This window comes from Oncorhynchus clarkii, chromosome 19 (assembly GCF_045791955.1).
Source record: "Oncorhynchus clarkii lewisi isolate Uvic-CL-2024 chromosome 19, UVic_Ocla_1.0, whole genome shotgun sequence".
In the NCBI taxonomy this organism is placed as follows: domain Eukaryota; kingdom Metazoa; phylum Chordata; class Actinopteri; order Salmoniformes; family Salmonidae; genus Oncorhynchus; species Oncorhynchus clarkii.
The window spans coordinates 60,063,198-60,086,704 of NC_092165.1; the positions used below are offsets into that span (position 1 = coordinate 60,063,198).

At 41.5% G+C, this 23,507-nt stretch overlaps 1 long non-coding RNA gene across 2 annotated transcripts; it reads left to right on the forward strand.

Annotated features, from left to right (window-relative positions):
* Positions 1 to 8,386: 8,386 nt before the first annotated feature.
* On the forward strand, positions 8,387 to 10,159 carry LOC139374388 (uncharacterized). 2 transcript variants are annotated; one of them, XR_011627678.1, is made up of 3 exons: positions 8,387 to 8,589; positions 8,756 to 8,840; positions 9,901 to 10,159. It is a non-coding gene; the product is annotated as an uncharacterized lncRNA (long non-coding RNA). The 2 variants fall into 2 exon arrangements; XR_011627679.1 differs by having other exon boundaries at positions 8,759 to 8,840.
* The last annotated feature ends 13,348 nt before the right edge of the window (positions 10,160 to 23,507 follow it).

The window sequence follows — 23,507 nt, forward strand, 5'->3', positions numbered from 1 at the left end:
ATTACAGCCTAGAGTCTTCTTGGGTTTGACGCTACAAGCTTGGCACACCTGTATTTGGGGAGTTTCTCCCATTCTTCTCTGCAGATCCTCTCAAGCTCTGTCAGGTTGGATGGGGAGTGTTGCTGCACAGCTACAGTGGGGCAAAAAAGTATTTAGTCAGCCACCAATTGTGCAAGTTCTCCCACTTAAAAAGATGAGAGAGGCCTGTAATTTTCATCATAGGTACACATTAACTATGACAGACAAAATGAGAGAAAAAAAATCCAGAAAATCACATTGTAGGATTTTTTATGAATTAATTTGCAAATGATGGTGGAAAATAACACCATTGGTGGCTGACTAAATACTAATTTGCTCCACTGTATTTTCAGGTCTCTCCAACGATGTTCGATTGGGTTCAGGTCCAGGCTCTGGCTGGGCCACTCAAGGACTTTCAGAGACTTGTCCCGAAGCCACTCTTGTGTTGTCTTGTCTGTGTGCTTAGGGTCGTTGTCCTGTTGGATGGTGAACGTTCTCCCAAGTCTGAGGTCCTGAGCCGGTACCGGTACCTACATTGACTCTATACCAGTACCCCCCTGTATATAGCCTCCACATTGACTCAGTACCGGTACCCCCTGTATATAGCCTCCACATTGACTCTGTACCGGTACCCCCTGTATATAGCCTCCACATTGACTCTGCACCGGTACCCCCTGTATATAGCCTCCACATTGACTCTGTACCGGTACCCCCTGTATATAGCCTCCACATTGACTCTGTACCGGTACCCCCTGTATATAGCCTCCACATTGACTCTGCACCGGTACCCCCTGTATATAGCCTCCACATTGACTCTGAACCGGTACCCCCTGTATATAGCCTCCACATTGACTCTGTACCATAATACCCTGTATATAGCCTCCACATTGACTCTGTACCGTAATACCCTGTATATAGCCTCCACATTGACTCTGTACCGGTACCCCCTGTATATAGTCTCCACATTGACTCTGTACCGGTACCCCCTGTATATAGCCTCCACATTGACTCTGTACCGGTACCCCCTGTATATAGTCTCCACATTGACTCTGTACCGGTACCCCCCTGTATATAGTCTCCACATTGACTCTCCACACGTGTTATATACTACACCTGTTGTATTCAGCATTTCACTGTCAGGTCTACTACACCTGTTGTATTCAACATTTCACTGTAAGGTCTACTACACCTGTTGTATTCAACATTTCACTGTAAGGTCTACTACACCTGTTGTATTCAGTATTTCACTGTCAGGTCTACTACACCTGTTGTATTCAGCATTTCACTGTCAGGTCTACTACACCTGTTGTATTCAACATTTCACTGTCAGGTCTACTACACCTGTTGTATTCAACATTTCACTGTCAGGTCTACTACACCTGTTGTATTCAGCATTTCACTGTCAGGTCTACTACACCTGTTGTATTCAACATTTCACTGTCAGGTCTACTACACCTGTTGTATTCAGCATTTCACTGTCAGGTCTACTACACCTGTTGTATTCAGCATTTCACTGTCAGGTCTACTACACTTGTTGTATTCAACATTTCACTGTAAGGTCTACTACACCTGTTGTATTCAACATTTCACTGTAAGGTCTACTACACCTGTTGTATTCAACATTTCACTGTCAGGTCTACTACACCTGTTGTATTCAGCATTTCACTCTCAGGTCTACTACACCTGTTGTATTCAGCATTTCACTGTAAGGTCTACTACACCTGTTGTATTCAGCATTTCACTGTCAGGTCTACTACACCTGTTGTATTCAACATTTCACTGTGAGGTCTACTACACCTGTTGTATTCAACATTTCACTGTGAGGTCTACTACACCTGTTGTATTCAGCATTTCACTGTGAGGTCTACTACACCTGTTGTATTCAGCATTTCACTGTGAGGTCTACTACACGTGTTATATACTACACCTGTTTTATTCAGCATTTCACTGTGAGGTCTACTACACCTGTTGTATTCAGCATTTCACTGTGAGGTCTACTACACCTGTTGTATTCAGCATTTCACTGTGAGGTCTACTACACCTGTTGTATTCAGCATTTCACTGTGAGGTCTACTACACCTGTTGTATTCAGCATTTCACTGTCAGGTCTACTACACCTGTTGTATTCAGCATTTCACTGTCAGGTCTACTACACCTGTTGTATTCAGCATTTCACTGTAAGGTCTACTACACCTGTTGTATTCAGCATTTCACTGTCAGGTCTACTACACCTGTTGTATTCAGCATTTCACTGTCAGGTCTACTACACCTGTTGTATTCAGCATTTCACTGTAAGGTCTACTACACCTGTTGTATTCAGCATTTCACTGTCAGGTCTACTACACCTGTTGTATTCAGCATTTCACTGTCAGGTCTACTACACCTGTTGTATACGACACATGCCATTTGATTTCCTGCCAGACTGGTCATCTTTGAACTCTATTCCATGACCTTTGTTGTGTCTTGTTTTTATTTATTCATTATTATAATTTTTTACAAATAATTTGTTCTGTAAAGTCTGAGACATGGTGAAATGCACTTGACATAAAAAGTAGTGGCCACCAGGCTAATGCCCTGCGTGTCTGGTCGGTAACCGGCCTTCCTGCTATGTCAGGGGTCCCTAAACTTTTTCTTCAAATGACCCCCAAATTGACACTAGAAAATGCAGGGGACCCTATTTGGAAAAATGTGAACCCCTTGGTAATGCAGGTAGCTTAGAGGTTAAGAGCATTGGGCCAGTAACTGAATCCCCTAGCCGACTAGGTAACACATCTGCCAAGGTACATTTGAGCAAGGCACTTAATCCTAATTGTTCCTGTAAATCGCTCTGGATAAGAGTGTCTGCAAAATGACTAAAATGTCAATGTCAACGCTGCTTGTTCATATTATAATTCACTCAATTGTAGGTGCAGCAGCCTGTACCAGCACAAACAATGACGTGAACGTGCATTCTAATAGTGTAAAAAGCCCTTACTTGAAACTAAAAGGTTGTATTCTATACCCATTTGGAGAGAAACAAGTACTTCGATTTGTTTGATAAAATAAATATAAATATCAACTTCTGTCCATAGCTGTACTCCTTTCTAGCCAAGAGCGAATCGCATGGCGAAAGAATAAGGAATATGACATCACTTCCGCCTGTACTTCCTGGAGCCACAACCGTCAGACGTCGACTTCAAAACGCTTCCGTAAAATATTCCACTCCGGTGCGTACTGCTACGTTTTCAGTGTACTAGCTAGTATACGACGTTTTCGGAAATATTTTTCAACATTTATCTAAATAGAATGAAGGCCAAGGGATTTGCAGTTACCCATCACCTGTAAAGGTAAAGCGTTAGTTAGCAGGTTACGGACAACTAACCTAGTTCTTTTACTCGCCATTTTGATAAGAGCTACGACCCGAAATTATTTTAATAGCAGGTTAGGAAGGCAGTTTTGCCATCCCTAATTATTTTTCATAACCTTAACCAAATTGTCCTAACCTGCTACATTGATTCTCATAACCCTTTGCGTAATACTTTGTAGTAATCTGCTACGAAAAAGTAACTTCCGGTCGTAACTGTATCGAAGTGGCGCGAAGAGTTTCTCATGGTTAGATAGCTACATCTCCAAATACGATGTAGGCATTTGGCTAGGTAATTTATATAGTGGAAATTACATTATCTGTCTAGTTCATGTGGAGAGGAATGTCATCAGGGTGTTTTTGATTACTTTGTCTTTATAGAGACATTGGTGCAAAATGGATGTTGACGTTAAACTAGAGGAAGATGAGAGGGAGATATCCCATACAGGAATTTGGTCTGATTCGATTAATGCCTGGATAGATGACCCAAATTCAACATTGTCAGAAAACACAGAAACAGGTTACCATGTGGGTTTACTGAAAGAGCATTCACATGTACCTCCCATCAGTCCCCAAACAACAAGCCACGGGCAGATTTTACGTCTTTTTCCTGAAATGACCGGAGCAAGTGATGGGGAGAACAGGGCTGTCAAACTGGTTTATTTCTGTAAAGATCAAGATACCATCGGCACATCTGAATGGAATTCAATCAAAGAGCAATCATGGCATTTAGCACCGTCCAGTGATATCCTGACAGGACATGCATCCACTTTCAGTGGTTATTTTGAAGCTCAAATCAACCCAACTTCACAGGTTTCTAGGCAAACACAGACCAATAATAAATTGCCCTCTGACAATGTTAATATCCCAAGCTCTAGTACTGCCATTCATTCTGTGCTAGCCTCACCTGCTACAGAAAGCGACCTTCATTTAGCTGTATCTACTAGGCCTATTCTTCCAGAATATTGTGAACCATTGAACTTTCCCTCTGATGAAGAGGAAGACTACAAAGCCAATTTAAGTCAAAGACTACAATGCCGGAAAACGTTAGAGGATAAATGGATACGTCAGTGTCGTGGCAGTTACTCAAGACCCAACCTAAGAAAGTTTGGGAGATATTGGAAAGATCCATACGTCAAGTGCAAGGAGATCGGTGTAGATTTCAATGTTGGATCTGGAGCGAAACAGAAACTGAATTTGCATTTACTGACAGTTGGTGTAATGCTTGAGGTGTCAGAATATGCTAGAATCATTAATAGATCTCGCCCTCATGTTATCTTTGATATTCTAGATTACAACTTTGTTCTTGGTGTACAAAATGAACAACAATATGACTTTTCATACAGGGTAGAAAATAAATTAAAAGAAATGCTGAAGATTCGTTCTAAGAGAACACCTGAGTGGTTAACAGAAGTCTTTGACCTTCCTGATCCAAAGACAGTTACAGTTTTGGAATACTCCTTTAAATGGGCACAGTTGTATTTGCAAAACAGCTTGTCAAATCCTACACCTTTTGACGTTTGCATAAAGGAGGAGCCTGTTGTGGGCCTGATCTCTCCTCTGCATGTGACGACTGAGAGCTTCTCCACTGAGACAGATGTGACACGGTGTGCTGATGAGACGGCAATCCTTGGCCCTGAAAATGGACGTAATGATACCTGCACAAGGTATGAGCCTTATATGGGCATCGTCCGTCCTCAACATGTCCAGACGGAAACCTTCCCAACTCAGACAGATATAACATCCTTCATGATGCCCACTGTAGAAGAAGCATTGAGGGAACTCTACCCAATCTGTAAGGGAAAAGGACTTGACCTTGTTGTGAAATCAAAATATGGGAAAAATAAGAAACTTGACTTGCATCTATTGACCAGAGATGTAATGTTTGAATTGGCTGATTTTGCCTCACTAGTGTGTGGAAATCGGAAGCAGGTTGTGTGTGAGGTTCTCGAGCATAATTTTGATTTGGATTTAAAAAGTGGGAAAACTGAGCTGGCCGAAGATATTATGAGAAAGTTAAGAGCAGTTTTACAGCGCAAGATGGGTAAAAAAGGTACATGGAGATTGGGACTTGAAAATGAAGCTTTCTTAAAGAAGTCACGCAAACGAAAGAACCCTGCGGAGATGTCCACTAACCAGAAGGTCACTAAAGCACCACTTGAGCCAAAATACCAAATGAAAGAAGTATCAAAAAGGAGGAGATTGAATTTAATGAGCAAGAAGAAAGACATGGACATGTTAGTAACCAAGGAGACCGAGGGAGGCCATTTCTCTGAAGTAGTACAAATAGAACCTTGTCTTGTCAAAATAGAGAGAATCTCTGATGAGACTGACCTTGCACTTTGTACTGACGAAACAAAGCAAATTGTCGTTACCAACTTGGACCAATCAAATGTGACGTCTCACACCAAAAATATGGTGAAAGCCAAAGCGTGCTACCCACTCTGTGAGGAAATAGGTCTGGACCTTGATGTCACATCCAAACCATCTAAACAGAAACTAGAATTTAATTTACTGACAAACGGTGTAATATTTGAGGTGCATAAATATGCAGGGATAAAATCCTATCGTCAAAAAAAAAGAAGTGGGTGCATTCTCGTTGATATTCTAAAATACAATTTTGATCTTAGTTTGCAAAATCAGAGACGTAATCTATTTCAACTGCATATTTGCTGTAAAGTGAAACGAATGGTTCAGAAACACAAATCTGAGCTCGTGAGAAAAAGAGAAATCTCAAAAGAGGTGTTCACAATACCGAGTGTGCTTAAAAGCCAAGCAAAAACAAATGTGCTTTCAGATTATTTTCCTGAAAAAAATATGGAACAAAACGCAAGGCTGGTTTATCCTCATCATGGTAAAGACACTATCTCTGTGGAGACAGCTGAAACAGTCTCCACTGATGAAGCAGCGATGCTTGACCGGGATAATGGACCTGCTGAGATCTGCATAAAGGAGGAGGAGGAGGAGGAGTCAGATCTTCACTCTGAGGTCAAACGGGTTTATTTCTGCAAAGACCAAGATACCGTCAGAACATCTGAAGAGCATTTGATCGAAGATGGATCATGGCATGAATCAACACCCAGTAATATTCTGCCTGGAAATGTGTTCAGCCTTCCACAGGCACCACTACCAGCTGCAGAAAGTGGTCCTTTCGGAAGTAAAACCGAGCCAACTTCACAGATATAACCAGACGGTCCAATGTAGAATCACTCGAGACAAAATACCATAGACTTGACAGAAGTAACCAGGGGAAAAAAGGGATTTAATGAGGATAAATACATGTTTATAGCCAAGAAGGAAAAGAAAGTTGTCAGACAAGTAGAACCTCATTGAGATGAGATGGATCTGCCAGGGAAAAGAAAAGCAATTCCTTTACTTCCTGACTGAGATCTCAGGGGGGGAAAGATACAAGATGGAAAGAAAAGTCTGATCTGCTCGCTGTGAAACGCCAGTTTCTCATTTGCCTGAAAAAAAAATGAGAAAAAGATTGATATTGTTATATGTGATGAAGTGCAACACGAGGTGGATTCTTACCGAACTTTCAAAATGCTTTGTAGTCGAGACTGGTTCTGAGAAGAAATGCTAATAAATCCTTGCTGGATACAGATCAGGGGGCTATTGAAAATCTGCAAAAGGCTAAGTCATAAAGTCCCTCAGTTCAAGAAGACGACTCGTACCTGGGAATGGCTCTGGACTAATTACAAAAAAACTGTTTAAAATCACTGCAGAAAGCAGAGACAACAAGAGTTTTGCCAAAACTAAGAACACTTGTTGATCACTTGTGTGGTAGAGAGAAACACCCAGAATCAGTCTGGACAGGATGGAGTTTTAGTCTGGACAGGATGGAGCTTCAGTCTGGACAGGATGGAGTTTCAGTCTGGACAGGATGGAGTTTCAGTCTGGACAGGATGGAGTTTCAGTCTGGACAGGATGGAGTTTCAGTCTGGACAGGATGTAGCCTAACTGTGGAAAAACAGAAACTGACTGATACACACATTACAATGACAAATCAATGACCAGATTGGCAACCAGCTCCAGCTACTCAGCATCACTCTGACTATTTGTGCTGGTTGGCTTCTGTCTCAGCTGAAGGGAGGACATTGTGTTTTAAAGTCTATGACTTAACTAGCTTCATATATTGGGCTGCCTTTATCACAATAGTTTCACAGTTTCAAAACGTGTGTTTTCAAATGACTGTATGCTACATTGATCTTTGGATCACACTTGGAATGTGAAAGGTTTCCTAGTGTTAGTTTTAGGTCTCCCTGAAGTCCGTAGACTTCCACTCTATTAGTCACCCTAGAACACAGTCAACGAGCCTAACGGAGATGTGTATTCATTAGGGATATACTGTAGCTAAATGTTTAATGGAGGGCTACGCTAGCGTTTCTTGGACCAATTCAGAAATTGGTACACAAGAAGGAGTAGCACTAGTATTTTTAGGATTAGGTGAAAATAGGGAGACAATGTATTTGTATTAAGGGTTTAGTCTTTGAATGGTGGATTTGTGCAGATTCCCTTGGCCTTCCTTCCTGTTTAACTCTTGATGTCTGGTCTTGCTGTAGAGACTGAACACAGCAGGATTATTGCTGGACTTTTTTTTGTTTTCTTAACTATTTTACGACGTATTCATTGACGAAACGAACTCCACTACAAATACAAGCCTCAATAGAAGAACCTCTGATCCTTTTTTTGTTAGAAATAAAAAGACAAAGATGTTTTATTTTCTAAGAGTATGTAGTAGTAGCATTAGTGAAATAACCTACTATGATGGATCATATTTTTTAGTTTTTATCAGTGGGCTATTTTGTTTTTTTTGTTCCTTTTTTTGTGGAAAGATTTAGAGACTGTATCCACACCTGTCTTACTATTACCAATATGTTCATTTTTTTGTGGAAAGATTTAGAGACTGTATCCAGACCTGCCTTACTGTTACCAATATGTTCATTTTTTGAACAGGGAGTTATTCTACCGTAAACTAAGATTATTTTTATGTATTTTTTCGTTTATTTTTTAAAGGATACTTCCTCTGACATTCTTAGAGCTGTCATTTTATTGTGAGGAACTGCAGTTCGATCGGAATAGTTGTTCTGTTTTTGTCCTCTGTTTTGTGAGTGACCCTCTCACTCAGTCAACTCGTCTCAGTGCACAAGTCTCCCCTTCTCCAGACACCGCGTATGAATCAGAATCCGTAGCTAGTTGTGACACGTGAGCCTCTGGATGAAAAGGTATGCAAGTCATTTGTTTTTTATGAGGGGGGGGGGTAAATTATATTAACATTTTAAGAATTCATAGAATCTGACTGGTGCCAATAGCATTCAGGTCAACACTTAAAGGAAGGTGAATTAGCTGTAATTGCTTGGTCTGATATCACACATGTGTTTGTGTTTCCAGCAGAGTATCCCTAAAGCAGCGTGGTCGTATCAGCCCCCCATGTTGGACTAAACTCTACACAAGTGAAAACCCCAAATCCCTAAAGGTCTGTTAAATCCCTAAATATTATTTTTAAGAATCAAAATTTTTTGTACAATTTTGCTGACAGGCAGACCAATTCTGAATTTGTTTTCTCCAGTAATTGGTCTTTTGACCAATCAAATCAGCTTTGAAAAAGATCTGATGTGATTGGTCAAAATGTAAATTAATGGAACATTTATCAGAATTGGGCTGCCTTCCTCAACGTAAACATTGTGGCTTAGAAGAATAGCTTATTGGGGATGTCAACGTTATCCAATTATTATACTGTATGTGGAGTGGACATCACTGTGATTAACACTGGCATTAAACACTGTGATTAACACTGGCACTAAACACTGTGATTAACACTGGCACTAAACACTGTGATTAACACTGGCACTAAACACTGGCACTAAACACTGTGATTAACACTGGCATTAAACACTGTGATTAACACTGGCACTAAACACTGTGATTAACACTGGCACTAAACACTGTGATTAACACTGGCACTAAACACTGTGATTAACACTGGCACTAAACACTGTGATTAACACTGGCACTAAACACTGTGATTAACACTGGCACTAAACACTGTGATTAACACTGGAACTAAACACTGTGATTAACACTGGAACTAAACACTGTGATTAACACTGGCACTAAATACTGTGATTAACACTGGCACTAAACACTGTGATTAACACTGGAACTAAACACTGTGATTAACACTGGAACTAAACACTGTGATTAACACTGGCACTAAACACTGTGATTAACACTGGCACTAAACACTGTGATTAACACTGGAATTAATCACGCAGTGTAGCCTAGTGGTTAGTGTGTTAGACTAGTAACCGAAAGGTTGCAAGTTCAAATCCCCGAGTTGACAAGGTAAAAATCTGTCGTTCTGCCCCCTGAACAAGGCAGTTAACCCACTGTTCCCCGGTAGGCCGTCATTGAAAATAAGAATTTGTTCTTAAATGACTTGCCTAGTTAAATAAAGGTACAAATAAATATATATATAATATTTAATCACCTCCAGAAAGTTGATTGCATTATTTCTCTCTTCATTTTATTCACAGATCCTCTATTTGCCAAACTAGAGGGACATGAAGTCTGACTCCTTCCTCAACATGGGGACCTGCCCTGAGGATGTTGGACACCACTGTTACACCTTCAGCCTTGTTGATTTCCTGTCAGACTGGTTGTTTTTCAACTCCATTCCACAGACGGACTGACCTGAACTTTTACCAGAACAGGAATACAATGTTCAACAGACTCTCTCCTCACCAGTGGGACTGACTACTGAGACTGGTCGTCTTTGAACTCAAGAGGAACACAATGTTCATCAGACTCTACTCAGACTGGTCGTCTTTGAACTCAAGAGGAACACAATGTTCATCAGACTCTACTCAGACTGGTCGTCTTTGAACTCAAGAGGAACACAATGTTCATCAGACTCTACTCAGACTGGTCGTCTTTGAACTCAAGAGGAACACAATGTTCATCAGACTCTACTCAGACTGGTCGTCTTTGAACTCAAGAGGAACACAATGTTCAACAGACTCTACTCAGACTGGTCGTCTTTTATCTCAAGAGGAACACAATGTTCAACAGACTCTCTCCTCACCAGTGGACTGACTACTGAGACTGGTTGTGAGGTCACAGGAAATAGAGTGATCTGTTAGGAGGGATGCAACATTGTAATCCTGATTTAGATGATGGTTATAAGGAGAGTTCAGGTCGTAACCAGTCCACTGAGATGAATGTAGATGTCGACACCCTGGCCAATATAAAAGGCTTTGGAGAGGGACCACGCTTTCAGGAGAAGGATAACTGACATTTACTCCTGAGGTGTCTGACTTGTTGCACCCTCGACAACCACTGTGATTATTATTATTTGACCCTGCTGGTCATTTATGAACATTTGAACATCTTGGCCATGTTCTGTTATAATCTCCACCCGGCACAGCCAGAAGAGGACTGGCCACCCCACATAGCCTGGTTCCTCTCTACCCGGCACAGCCAGAAGAGGACTGGCCACCCCTCATAGCCTGGTTCCTCTCTATCCAGCACAGCCAGAAGAGGACTGGCCACCCCTCATAGCCTGGTTCCTCTCTACCCGGCACAGCCAGAAGAGGACTGGCCACCCCTCATAGCCTGGTTCCTCTCTACCTGCACAGCCAGAAGAGGACTGGCCACCCCTCATAGCCTGGTTCCTCTCTAGGTTTCTTCCTAGGTTCTGGCCTTTCTAGGGAGTTTTTCCTAGCCACCGTGCTTCTACACCTGCATTGTTTGCTGTTTGGGGGTTTTAGTCTGGGTTTCTGTACAGCACTTTGAGAGATATCCGCTGATGTAAATAGGGCTTTATAAATACATTTGATTTGATAGCAAGGCCTTGTCCAGAAACAACCCCCAGCTCAAACCTCCAAGGCAGGAGGTAAGGGCTTCATTAAATGTCCTGTACACATCACGTTTTGAAAATACAATTGTCATTAAAAAATAAAATCTGCATTTACACTGTTTGGTATTTTTGTGGTGGAGTTTTTTTTGTGCATCTTAAGAGTGGAAACCCTATGTGATTGGCTCTTTAAACATTTCATCTAGCCTATCAGTGGGTATGTTTTGTCACTCTGCTTTGTTACATCACGATCGTTTGAGTTTTATGTTAATTCTAGTCTGGCAACAGGTTCTCCGGTTTAAATCAAATGAGATCTCATAGGGCCAGTTTCTCAGACGTAGATAAATCCTAAAAAAATGATGTTCAATGGAGATTCCCCGTTGTGAAGTGAGTTTTACAGGCCTGCTACACTGGACAGTCATTAGTGCAGGGCATTAGAGGCTCTTGTTTATGATCAATGAAACCCAGCCATGGTGTGTGTAGGTCCCTCAGGGTTGGGCTGAATATGAATTGAACCCAGCCATGGTGTGTGTGGGTCCCTCAGGGTTGGGCTGAATATGAATTGAACCCAGCCATGGTGTGTGTAGGTCCCTCAGGGTTGGGCTGAATTTGAATTGAACCCAGCCATGGTGTGTGTAGGTCCCTCAGGGTTGGGCTGAATTTGAATTGAACCCAGCCATGGTGTGTGAAGTCAGTCAATTCAGGAAGTTATCACAAATTACTATATTAATTGGAGAAAAGGCATTTTCAAAAAAAATGAATTTTCAAAACTTAATAAACTGAAAAGTTGAAGCTATTTATTTATTTAAAAGGTTTTTCAATTTAAGACTTGTTTTATTCAAATAATTTCCTGAATTGACTGCTTTTAATTTGAATTGAGGCCAAACCTGGTGACCAGCGTGACATAACTGGTTCTATTTCCAAGGATTCGTTGCGCAGCTCATACCCAGGAACACTTGGCAGTGTGTTTTCTGCTAATGCCAACAAAAAAACGTTAAACTATATTTACATGACTCCTGCGGGAACATCTTTGCGGTTAACGAGCGCAAACCCAGTAATAACGTCGTTCAGCAGTAACTTCAAAACACCGCTATCACTCGATCCTTGTTGGAAATGTTTTGAGGTGGGCCTCTAGAGTGTCGCAGCGGTCTCATGCCCCGTGTACATTTATTCCCAGGCTGTGCCACAACCGGCCGTGGCCGGGAGTCCCATAGGACGGCGCACAATTGGCCCAGCGTCGTCCGGGTTTGGTCGGTGGGGCTTTAATTGGCTCATCGCGCTTGTGGCAGGCCGGGTGCCAGTTGAACGGTGTTTCCTCCGACACATTGGTGCGGCTGGCTTCCGGGTTAAGCGGGCGGGTGTTAAGGAGAGCGGTTAGATGGGTCATGTTTTGGAGGATGCATGACTTCGCCTCTCCCGAGCCCGTTTGGAAGTTGCAGTGATGTGACAGAATCGAAAAAGGGGGTAAAATACAACAACAAAAATGATTTGGGGTGTAGTTTTTTCCGTCTAAGTGACTAGTCTAAGTTACTAGTCCAACAAATTGCTGCAATGGAACAATTCACACTCCAATGTACGACTTTAACATATCGTCTGTCCAGAAGACGGCAGCAGAGATCACTATTATATAAAGATAAAGAACCAACTGTCACCACCAGGTGGCGACACAACCATTATCTAATTCACTAATGCGACCCTCAGTTCAGACAAAATAAATTGGTTAATCATTGACTGTCTTGTACCAACATCGTTTGCCCAAAAGATATCAATACATTCACGTGGGAGTTGGTCAATTAAATATATCTCAATTGTACATGAGAAATTCAGAGTTTCCGCACTTCTGATCTCCTCCAATGGGTTTCGAGAAGGACGTGAGACGTCAATGAGCAATTGAGATTCTCCCACTGACCCACACCCAAGCTAATTCATACTATCTTTTGGCCACACGATGGTGGTATAAGGTTGTCAATGGTTTTCTCCAGCAACGTCTGAGCCATTTTATGTTGTCTGAACTGAGGGTTGCAAAATTCCCGCTACCTTTCCCAGAATTCCCAGAACTCCTGATTGGAAGATTTCCTTCTTACTCCCGATTTCAAATATACATATGTAAATGTGATATTGCAAAGATTTCTAAAAATGTGTTTTTGCTCTGTCATTATGGGGTATTTTGTTTAGATTGATGATGGAAAAATACTATTGAATCTATTTTAGAATTAGGCTGTAAGGTAACAAAATCAAGGGGTTTGAATCCTTTCTGAAGCCACTGTAGATGTGTTCCTGACGCTCCTTGTTGATGTAAAATAAACATACTAAAAGTTAGGAGATATCTAATCAATGGAAGATGGAATTAAAATTATGTCATTAAAAGTTAGTCTACAACGACCAAGTGCTACTTGATATTCTGAATGGAGTGATTGTTATCTGTAGGATTTGAAAGCGCATGCTCTGCAGCCTTAATTAGCCTAATTAGCTAACGTTATCTAGCTTAACTAGCTTCTCCTCGTTTGATGCCGTCAAAGGGGCCTGCTAGAACCTCTCTCTCGCGCCCTTTATTATCTCCGGTTAATGAAGTAGCTTTAAAAAAAAGTTGTCCTCAGGTCCGTTCGGAACAGGTCTCCTATATTTTAAACATATCTGTTCGGCGTGGGAAAGCCCCAGGTCCGTTCGGAACAGGTCTCCTATATTTTAAACATATCTGTTCCGCGTGGGAAAGCCCCAGGTCCGTTCGGAACAGGTCTCCTATATTTTAAACATATCTGGTCCGCGTAGGAAAGCCCCAGGTCCGTTCGGAACAGGTCTCCTATATTTTAAACATATCTGGTCCGCGTGGGAAAGCCCCAGGTCCGTTTCGTAACAGGTCTCCTATATTTTAAACATATCTGGTCCGCGTGGGAAAGCCCCAGGTCCGTTCGGAACAGGTCTCCTATATTTGAAACATATCTGTTCCGCGTGGGAAAGCCCCAGGTCCGTTCGGAACAGGTCTCCTATATTTTAAACATATCTGGTCCGCGTGGGAAAGCCCCAGGTCCGTTCGGAACAGGTCTCCTATATTTTAAACATATCTGGTCCGCGTGGGAAAGCCCCAGGTCCGTTTCGGAACAGGTCCAACTTTTTAGACCCATGAAGACCCCTAGCGTGTGTGCGCGTGCACGACAAACATTTATGTGTCTAACCAGAGAATTGTATACAAAATCCCTATTAATTTAGTATAATTTCTGTAGGACCTAGTAAAGATTGTTCATGTAACTTTTATCATGCCTTTTTAATGTGGCATAAATACAACCAGTCATGATGTTTTCATCTGATTGGTCAACCACTTCCAAAGGTGCTCCCGTTGGCTTCCCGCACACGTTTGTCCAATCACAGAGTCATTCCATCATCCAAACAGTGCGCTGATGGAAAGAGACACCCGTTACGTAAAACCTACAGGTGTTTGTCATTAAGTCCACTTGTCGTCTGAATTGATGCTGCCAGTCTGCTGTACACGCGCGTCTCAAACACTTATCTCCACCTTGGGGTGAATAAAAATGTAGTTTTCTAACCGCAGTTTAGAAGTGTATAGCGCCCGTTTTAAAGTAAATTCGCTCATTTTCCTGCAGCTGACATGCCGTAATGTTAAATAATGGTCTGAATTATTGTGACAGGTTCAAGTTTTACTGTGGTGATGATTTGTTTTTACCGGACAATACCGGATGACTTTCACTCTTGGCTATTCCACCCTAAATGTTGCTGCTTTGTGTGTTTTTTTGTCCAGAAAGTCACAGCAGAACGTTCACAGTCAGAGAGGCTGTTGCTCCTCAGTGAGTTTGAAGCCCGTTAGTATATTATTAGTATTAATTACACATATTAGAGGCATAGTAGCCTACATACCTTCTTTATGTTGACATTTATTTCTGTTTACCAACCAGGGTTGGTGTCAATTCAGGAAATACACTGAAATTCAAATGTTCTTCAATGCTTTTCAGTTGGGAAAATGTGGAATTGGAATTTGGTTTATTTCCTGAATTGAAATAACAACTGATTTTAATGATTCAATAAGACATCTGAAGTGTTATGCGTTTGTGTTGAGTCAATTACTTTCGCAATGACGAAGAACAAACGTTTGAAATAAACTTTCATACTGCAAAAAAAAACAGAGAAATTACATGAATATCAGTGGACAATTTGTACAAAACAAACGTAGATGATGGAACATTTTGCTTACGTGATGAACCACTAAGGGGATATAAATATTCCCCATCTAGCCAGGGCTCTCCAACAGATAGATAGATCCCAGTAGCTCGCTGCCCACCTATGAGTAGCTCGCCAAACAGTTCTGAAAGTACATTAGATTTTTACTTGTTCCACTGCAAACTGTCAATAACAAGTTTAAGACTCTGCGAGCTCCCAGCTATTATCTAATCAACATTATCCCACCCCTGGTTAGCCACTATTGGCTTAAAAAGTTAACACAATATTTGCTAATTAATTTCCAGCAATATTGCCCCTATCTATCACTCTGTGTGTGGCCAGTTGATGTGATAACCGTCTTGTGGGTTGACAGAAATAATTTCACCAACACGTTCTCAATTAAATGTTAACTGCAAAGTAGAATTTCTGGCAGAAGTACAATGCATTCGGAAATCCCCCCCATCAATCTACACACAATACCCCACAATGACAAGGCAAAAACAGGTTTTTAGAAATAATAATAAATCAACTTAAATATGACATTTACATAAGTATTCAGACCCTTTACTCAGTACTATGTTGAAGCACCTTTGGCAGCGATTACAGCCTAGAGTCTTCTTGGGTTTGACGCTACAAGCTTGGCACACCTGTATTTGGGGAGTTTCTCCCATTCTTCTCTGCAGATCCTCTCAAGCTCTGTCAGGTTGGATGGGGAGTGTTGCTGCACAGCTACAGTGGGGCAAAAAAGTATTTAGTCAGCCACCAATTGTGCAAGTTCTCCCACTTAAAAAGATGAGAGAGGCCTGTAATTTTCATCATAGGTACACATTAACTATGACAGACAAAATGAGAGAAAAAAAATCCAGAAAATCACATTGTAGGATTTTTTATGAATTAATTTGCAAATGATGGTGGAAAATAACACCATTGGTGGCTGACTAAATACTAATTTGCTCCACTGTATTTTCAGGTCTCTCCAACGATGTTCGATTGGGTTCAGGTCCAGGCTCTGGCTGGGCCACTCAAGGACTTTCAGAGACTTGTCCCGAAGCCACTCTTGTGTTGTCTTGTCTGTGTGCTTAGGGTCGTTGTCCTGTTGGATGGTGAACATTCTCCCAAGTCTGAGGTCCTGAGCCGGTACCGGTACCTACATTGACTCTATACCAGTACCCCCCTGTATATAGCCTCCACATTGACTCAGTACCGGTACCCCCTGTATATAGCCTCCACATTGACTCTGTACCGGTACCCCCTGTATATAGCCTCCACATTGACTCTGCACCGGTACCCCCTGTATATAGCCTCCACATTGACTCTGTACCGGTACCCCCTGTATATAGCCTCCACATTGACTCTGTACCGGTACCCCCTGTATATAGCCTCCACATTGACTCTGCACCGGTACCCCCTGTATATAGCCTCCACATTGACTCTGAACCGGTACCCCCTGTATATAGCCTCCACATTGACTCTGTACCATAATACCCTGTATATAGCCTCCACATTGACTCTGTACCGTAATACCCTGTATATAGCCTCCACATTGACTCTGTACCGGTACCCCCTGTATATAGTCTCCACATTGACTCTGTACCGGTACCCCCTGTATATAGCCTCCACATTGACTCTGTACCGGTACCCCCTGTATATAGTCTCCACATTGACTCTGTACCGGTACCCCCCTGTATATAGTCTCCACATTGACTCTCCACACGTGTTATATACTACACCTGTTGTATTCAGCATTTCACTGTCAGGTCTACTACACCTGTTGTATTCAACATTTCACTGTAAGGTCTACTACACCTGTTGTATTCAACATTTCACTGTAAGGTCTACTACACCTGTTGTATTCAGTATTTCACTGTCAGGTCTACTACACCTGTTGTATTCAGCATTTCACTGTCAGGTCTACTACACCTGTTGTATTCAACATTTCACTGTCAGGTCTACTACACCTGTTGTATTCAACATTTCACTGTCAGGTCTACTACACCTGTTGTATTCAGCATTTCACTGTCAGGTCTACTACACCTGTTGTATTCAACATTTCACTGTCAGGTCTACTACACCTGTTGTATTCAGCATTTCACTGTCAGGTCTACTACACCTGTTGTATTCAGCATTTCACTGTCAGGTCTACTACACTTGTTGTATTCAACATTTCACTGTAAGGTCTACTACACCTGTTGTATTCAACATTTCACTGTAAGGTCTACTACACCTGTTGTATTCAACATTTCACTGTCAGGTCTACTACACCTGTTGTATTCAGCATTTCACTCTCAGGTCTACTACACCTGTTGTATTCAGCATTTCACTGTAAGGTCTACTACACCTGTTGTATTCAGCATTTCACTGTCAGGTCTACTACACCTGTTGTATTCAACATTTCACTGTGAGGTCTACTACACCTGTTGTATTCAACATTTCACTGTGAGGTCTACTACACCTGTTGTATTCAGCATTTCACTGTGAGGTCTACTACACCTGTTGTATTCAGCATTTCACTGTGAGGTCTACTACACGTGTTATATACTACACCTGTTTTATTCAGCATTTCACTGTGAGGTCTACTACACCTGTTGTATTCAGCATTTCACTGTGAGGTCTACTACACCTGTTGTATTCAGCATTTCACTGTGAGGTCTACTACACCTGTTGTATTCAGCATTTCACTGTGAGGTCTACTACACCTGTTGTATTCAGCATTTCACTGTCAGGTCTACTACACCTGTTGTATTCAGCATTTCACTGTCAGGTCTACTACACCTGTTGTATTCAGCATTTCACTGTAAGGTCTACTACACCTGTTGTATTCAGCATTTCACTGTCAGGTCTACTACACCTGTTGTATTCAGCATTTCACTGTCAGGTCTACTACACCTGTTGTATTCAGCATTTCACTGTAAGGTCTACTACACCTGTTGTATTCAGCATTTCACTGTCAGGTCTACTACACCTGTTGTATTCAGCATTTCACTGTCAGGTCTACTACACCTGTTGTATACGACACATGCCATTTGATTTCCTGCCAGACTGGTCATCTTTGAACTCTATTCCATGACCTTTGTTGTGTCTTGTTTTTATTTATTCATTATTATAATTTTTTACAAATAATTTGTTCTGTAAAGTCTGAGACATGGTGAAATGCACTTGACATAAAAAGTAGTGGCCACCAGGCTAATGCCCTGCGTGTCTGGTCGGTAACCGGCCTTCCTGCTATGTCAGGGGTCCCTAAACTTTTTCTTCAAATGACCCCCAAATTGACACTAGAAAATGCAGGGGACCCTATTTGGAAAAATGTGAACCCCTTGGTAATGCAGGTAGCTTAGAGGTTAAGAGCATTGGGCCAGTAACTGAATCCCCTAGCCGACTAGGTAACACATCTGCCAAGGTACATTTGAGCAAGGCACTTAATCCTAATTGTTCCTGTAAATCGCTCTGGATAAGAGTGTCTGCAAAATGACTAAAATGTCAATGTCAACGCTGCTTGTTCATATTATAATTCACTCAATTGTAGGTGCAGCAGCCTGTACCAGCACAAACAATGACGTGAACGTGCATTCTAATAGTGTAAAAAGCCCTTACTTGAAACTAAAAGGTTGTATTCTATACCCATTTGGAGAGAAACAAGTACTTCGATTTGTTTGATAAAATAAATATAAATATCAACTTCTGTCCATAGCTGTACTCCTTTCTAGCCAAGAGCGAATCGCATGGCGAAAGAATAAGGAATATGACATCACTTCCGCCTGTACTTCCTGGAGCCACAACCGTCAGACGTCGACTTCAAAACGCTTCCGTAAAATATTCCACTCCGGTGCGTACTGCTACGTTTTCAGTGTACTAGCTAGTATACGACGTTTTCGGAAATATTTTTCAACATTTATCTAAATAGAATGAAGGCCAAGGGATTTGCAGTTACCCATCACCTGTAAAGGTAAAGCGTTAGTTAGCAGGTTACGGACAACTAACCTAGTTCTTTTACTCGCCATTTTGATAAGAGCTACGACCCGAAATTATTTTAATAGCAGGTTAGGAAGGCAGTTTTGCCATCCCTAATTATTTTTCATAACCTTAACCAAATTGTCCTAACCTGCTACATTGATTCTCATAACCCTTTGCGTAATACTTTGTAGTAATCTGCTACGAAAAAGTAACTTCCGGTCGTAACTGTATCGAAGTGGCGCGAAGAGTTTCTCATGGTTAGATAGCTACATCTCCAAATACGATGTAGGCATTTGGCTAGGTAATTTATATAGTGGAAATTACATTATCTGTCTAGTTCATGTGGAGAGGAATGTCATCAGGGTGTTTTTGATTACTTTGTCTTTATAGAGACATTGGTGCAAAATGGATGTTGACGTTAAACTAGAGGAAGATGAGAGGGAGATATCCCATACAGGAATTTGGTCTGATTCGATTAATGCCTGGATAGATGACCCAAATTCAACATTGTCAGAAAACACAGAAACAGGTTACCATGTGGGTTTACTGAAAGAGCATTCACATGTACCTCCCATCAGTCCCCAAACAACAAGCCACGGGCAGATTTTACGTCTTTTTCCTGAAATGACCGGAGCAAGTGATGGGGAGAACAGGGCTGTCAAACTGGTTTATTTCTGTAAAGATCAAGATACCATCGGCACATCTGAATGGAATTCAATCAAAGAGCAATCATGGCATTTAGCACCGTCCAGTGATATCCTGACAGGACATGCATCCACTTTCAGTGGTTATTTTGAAGCTCAAATCAACCCAACTTCACAGGTTTCTAGGCAAACACAGACCAATAATAAATTGCCCTCTGACAATGTTAATATCCCAAGCTCTAGTACTGCCATTCATTCTGTGCTAGCCTCACCTGCTACAGAAAGCGACCTTCATTTAGCTGTATCTACTAGGCCTATTCTTCCAGAATATTGTGAACCATTGAACTTTCCCTCTGATGAAGAGGAAGACTACAAAGCCAATTTAAGTCAAAGACTACAATGCCGGAAAACGTTAGAGGATAAATGGATACGTCAGTGTCGTGGCAGTTACTCAAGACCCAACCTAAGAAAGTTTGGGAGATATTGGAAAGATCCATACGTCAAGTGCAAGGAGATCGGTGTAGATTTCAATGTTGGATCTGGAGCGAAACAGAAACTGAATTTGCATTTACTGACAGTTGGTGTAATGCTTGAGGTGTCAGAATATGCTAGAATCATTAATAGATCTCGCCCTCATGTTATCTTTGATATTCTAGATTACAACTTTGTTCTTGGTGTACAAAATGAACAACAATATGACTTTTCATACAGGGTAGAAAATAAATTAAAAGAAATGCTGAAGATTCGTTCTAAGAGAACACCTGAGTGGTTAACAGAAGTCTTTGACCTTCCTGATCCAAAGACAGTTACAGTTTTGGAATACTCCTTTAAATGGGCACAGTTGTATTTGCAAAACAGCTTGTCAAATCCTACACCTTTTGACGTTTGCATAAAGGAGGAGCCTGTTGTGGGCCTGATCTCTCCTCTGCATGTGACGACTGAGAGCTTCTCCACTGAGACAGATGTGACACGGTGTGCTGATGAGACGGCAATCCTTGGCCCTGAAAATGGACGTAATGATACCTGCACAAGGTATGAGCCTTATATGGGCATCGTCCGTCCTCAACATGTCCAGACGGAAACCTTCCCAACTCAGACAGATATAACATCCTTCATGATGCCCACTGTAGAAGAAGCATTGAGGGAACTCTACCCAATCTGTAAGGGAAAAGGACTTGACCTTGTTGTGAAATCAAAATATGGGAAAAATAAGAAACTTGACTTGCATCTATTGACCAGAGATGTAATGTTTGAATTGGCTGATTTTGCCTCACTAGTGTGTGGAAATCGGAAGCAGGTTGTGTGTGAGGTTCTCGAGCATAATTTTGATTTGGATTTAAAAAGTGGGAAAACTGAGCTGGCCGAAGATATTATGAGAAAGTTAAGAGCAGTTTTACAGCGCAAGATGGGTAAAAAAGGTACATGGAGATTGGGACTTGAAAATGAAGCTTTCTTAAAGAAGTCACGCAAACGAAAGAACCCTGCGGAGATGTCCACTAACCAGAAGGTCACTAAAGCACCACTTGAGCCAAAATACCAAATGAAAGAAGTATCAAAAAGGAGGAGATTGAATTTAATGAGCAAGAAGAAAGACATGGACATGTTAGTAACCAAGGAGACCGAGGGAGGCCATTTCTCTGAAGTAGTACAAATAGAACCTTGTCTTGTCAAAATAGAGAGAATCTCTGATGAGACTGACCTTGCACTTTGTACTGACGAAACAAAGCAAATTGTCGTTACCAACTTGGACCAATCAAATGTGACGTCTCACACCAAAAATATGGTGAAAGCCAAAGCGTGCTACCCACTCTGTGAGGAAATAGGTCTGGACCTTGATGTCACATCCAAACCATCTAAACAGAAACTAGAATTTAATTTACTGACAAACGGTGTAATATTTGAGGTGCATAAATATGCAGGGATAAAATCCTATCGTCAAAAAAAAAGAAGTGGGTGCATTCTCGTTGATATTCTAAAATACAATTTTGATCTTAGTTTGCAAAATCAGAGACGTAATCTATTTCAACTGCATATTTGCTGTAAAGTGAAACGAATGGTTCAGAAACACAAATCTGAGCTCGTGAGAAAAAGAGAAATCTCAAAAGAGGTGTTCACAATACCGAGTGTGCTTAAAAGCCAAGCAAAAACAAATGTGCTTTCAGATTATTTTCCTGAAAAAAATATGGAACAAAACGCAAGGCTGGTTTATCCTCATCATGGTAAAGACACTATCTCTGTGGAGACAGCTGAAACAGTCTCCACTGATGAAGCAGCGATGCTTGACCGGGATAATGGACCTGCTGAGATCTGCATAAAGGAGGAGGAGGAGGAGGAGTCAGATCTTCACTCTGAGGTCAAACGGGTTTATTTCTGCAAAGACCAAGATACCGTCAGAACATCTGAAGAGCATTTGATCGAAGATGGATCATGGCATGAATCAACACCCAGTAATATTCTGCCTGGAAATGTATTCAGCCTTCCACAGGCACCACTACCAGCTGCAGAAAGTGGTCCTTTCGGAAGTAAAACCGAGCCAACTTCACAGATATAACCAGACGGTCCAATGTAGAATCACTCGAGACAAAATACCATAGACTTGACAGAAGTAACCAGGGGAAAAAAGGGATTTAATGAGGATAAATACATGTTTATAGCCAAGAAGGAAAAGAAAGTTGTCAGACAAGTAGAACCTCATTGAGATGAGATGGATCTGCCAGGGAAAAGAAAAGCAATTCCTTTACTTCCTGACTGAGATCTCAGGGGGGAAAGATACAAGATGGAAAGAAAAGTCTGATCTGCTCGCTGTGAAACGCCAGTTTCTCATTTGCCTGAAAAAAAAATGAGAAAAAGATTGATATTGTTATATGTGATGAAGTGCAACACGAGGTGGATTCTTACCGAACTTTCAAAATGCTTTGTAGTCGAGACTGGTTCTGAGAAGAAATGCTAATAAATCCTTGCTGGATACAGATCAGGGGGCTATTGAAAATCTGCAAAAGGCTAAGTCATAAAGTCCCTCAGTTCAAGAAGACGACTCGTACCTGGGAATGGCTCTGGACTAATTACAAAAAAACTGTTTAAAATCACTGCAGAAAGCAGAGACAACAAGAGTTTTGCCAAAACTAAGAACACTTGTTGATCACTTGTGTGGTAGAGAGAAACACCCAGAATCAGTCTGGACAGGATGGAGTTTTAGTCTGGACAGGATGGAGCTTCAGTCTGGACAGGATGGAGTTTCAGTCTGGACAGGATGGAGTTTCAGTCTGGACAGGATGGAGTTTCAGTCTGGACAGGATGGAGTTTCAGTCTGGACAGGATGTAGCCTAACTGTGGAAAAACAGAAACTGACTGATACACACATTACAATGACAAATCAATGACCAGATTGGCAACCAGCTCCAGCTACTCAGCATCACTCTGACTATTTGTGCTGGTTGGCTTCTGTCTCAGCTGAAGGGAGGACATTGTGTTTTAAAGTCTATGACTTAACTAGCTTCATATATTGGGCTGCCTTTATCACAAT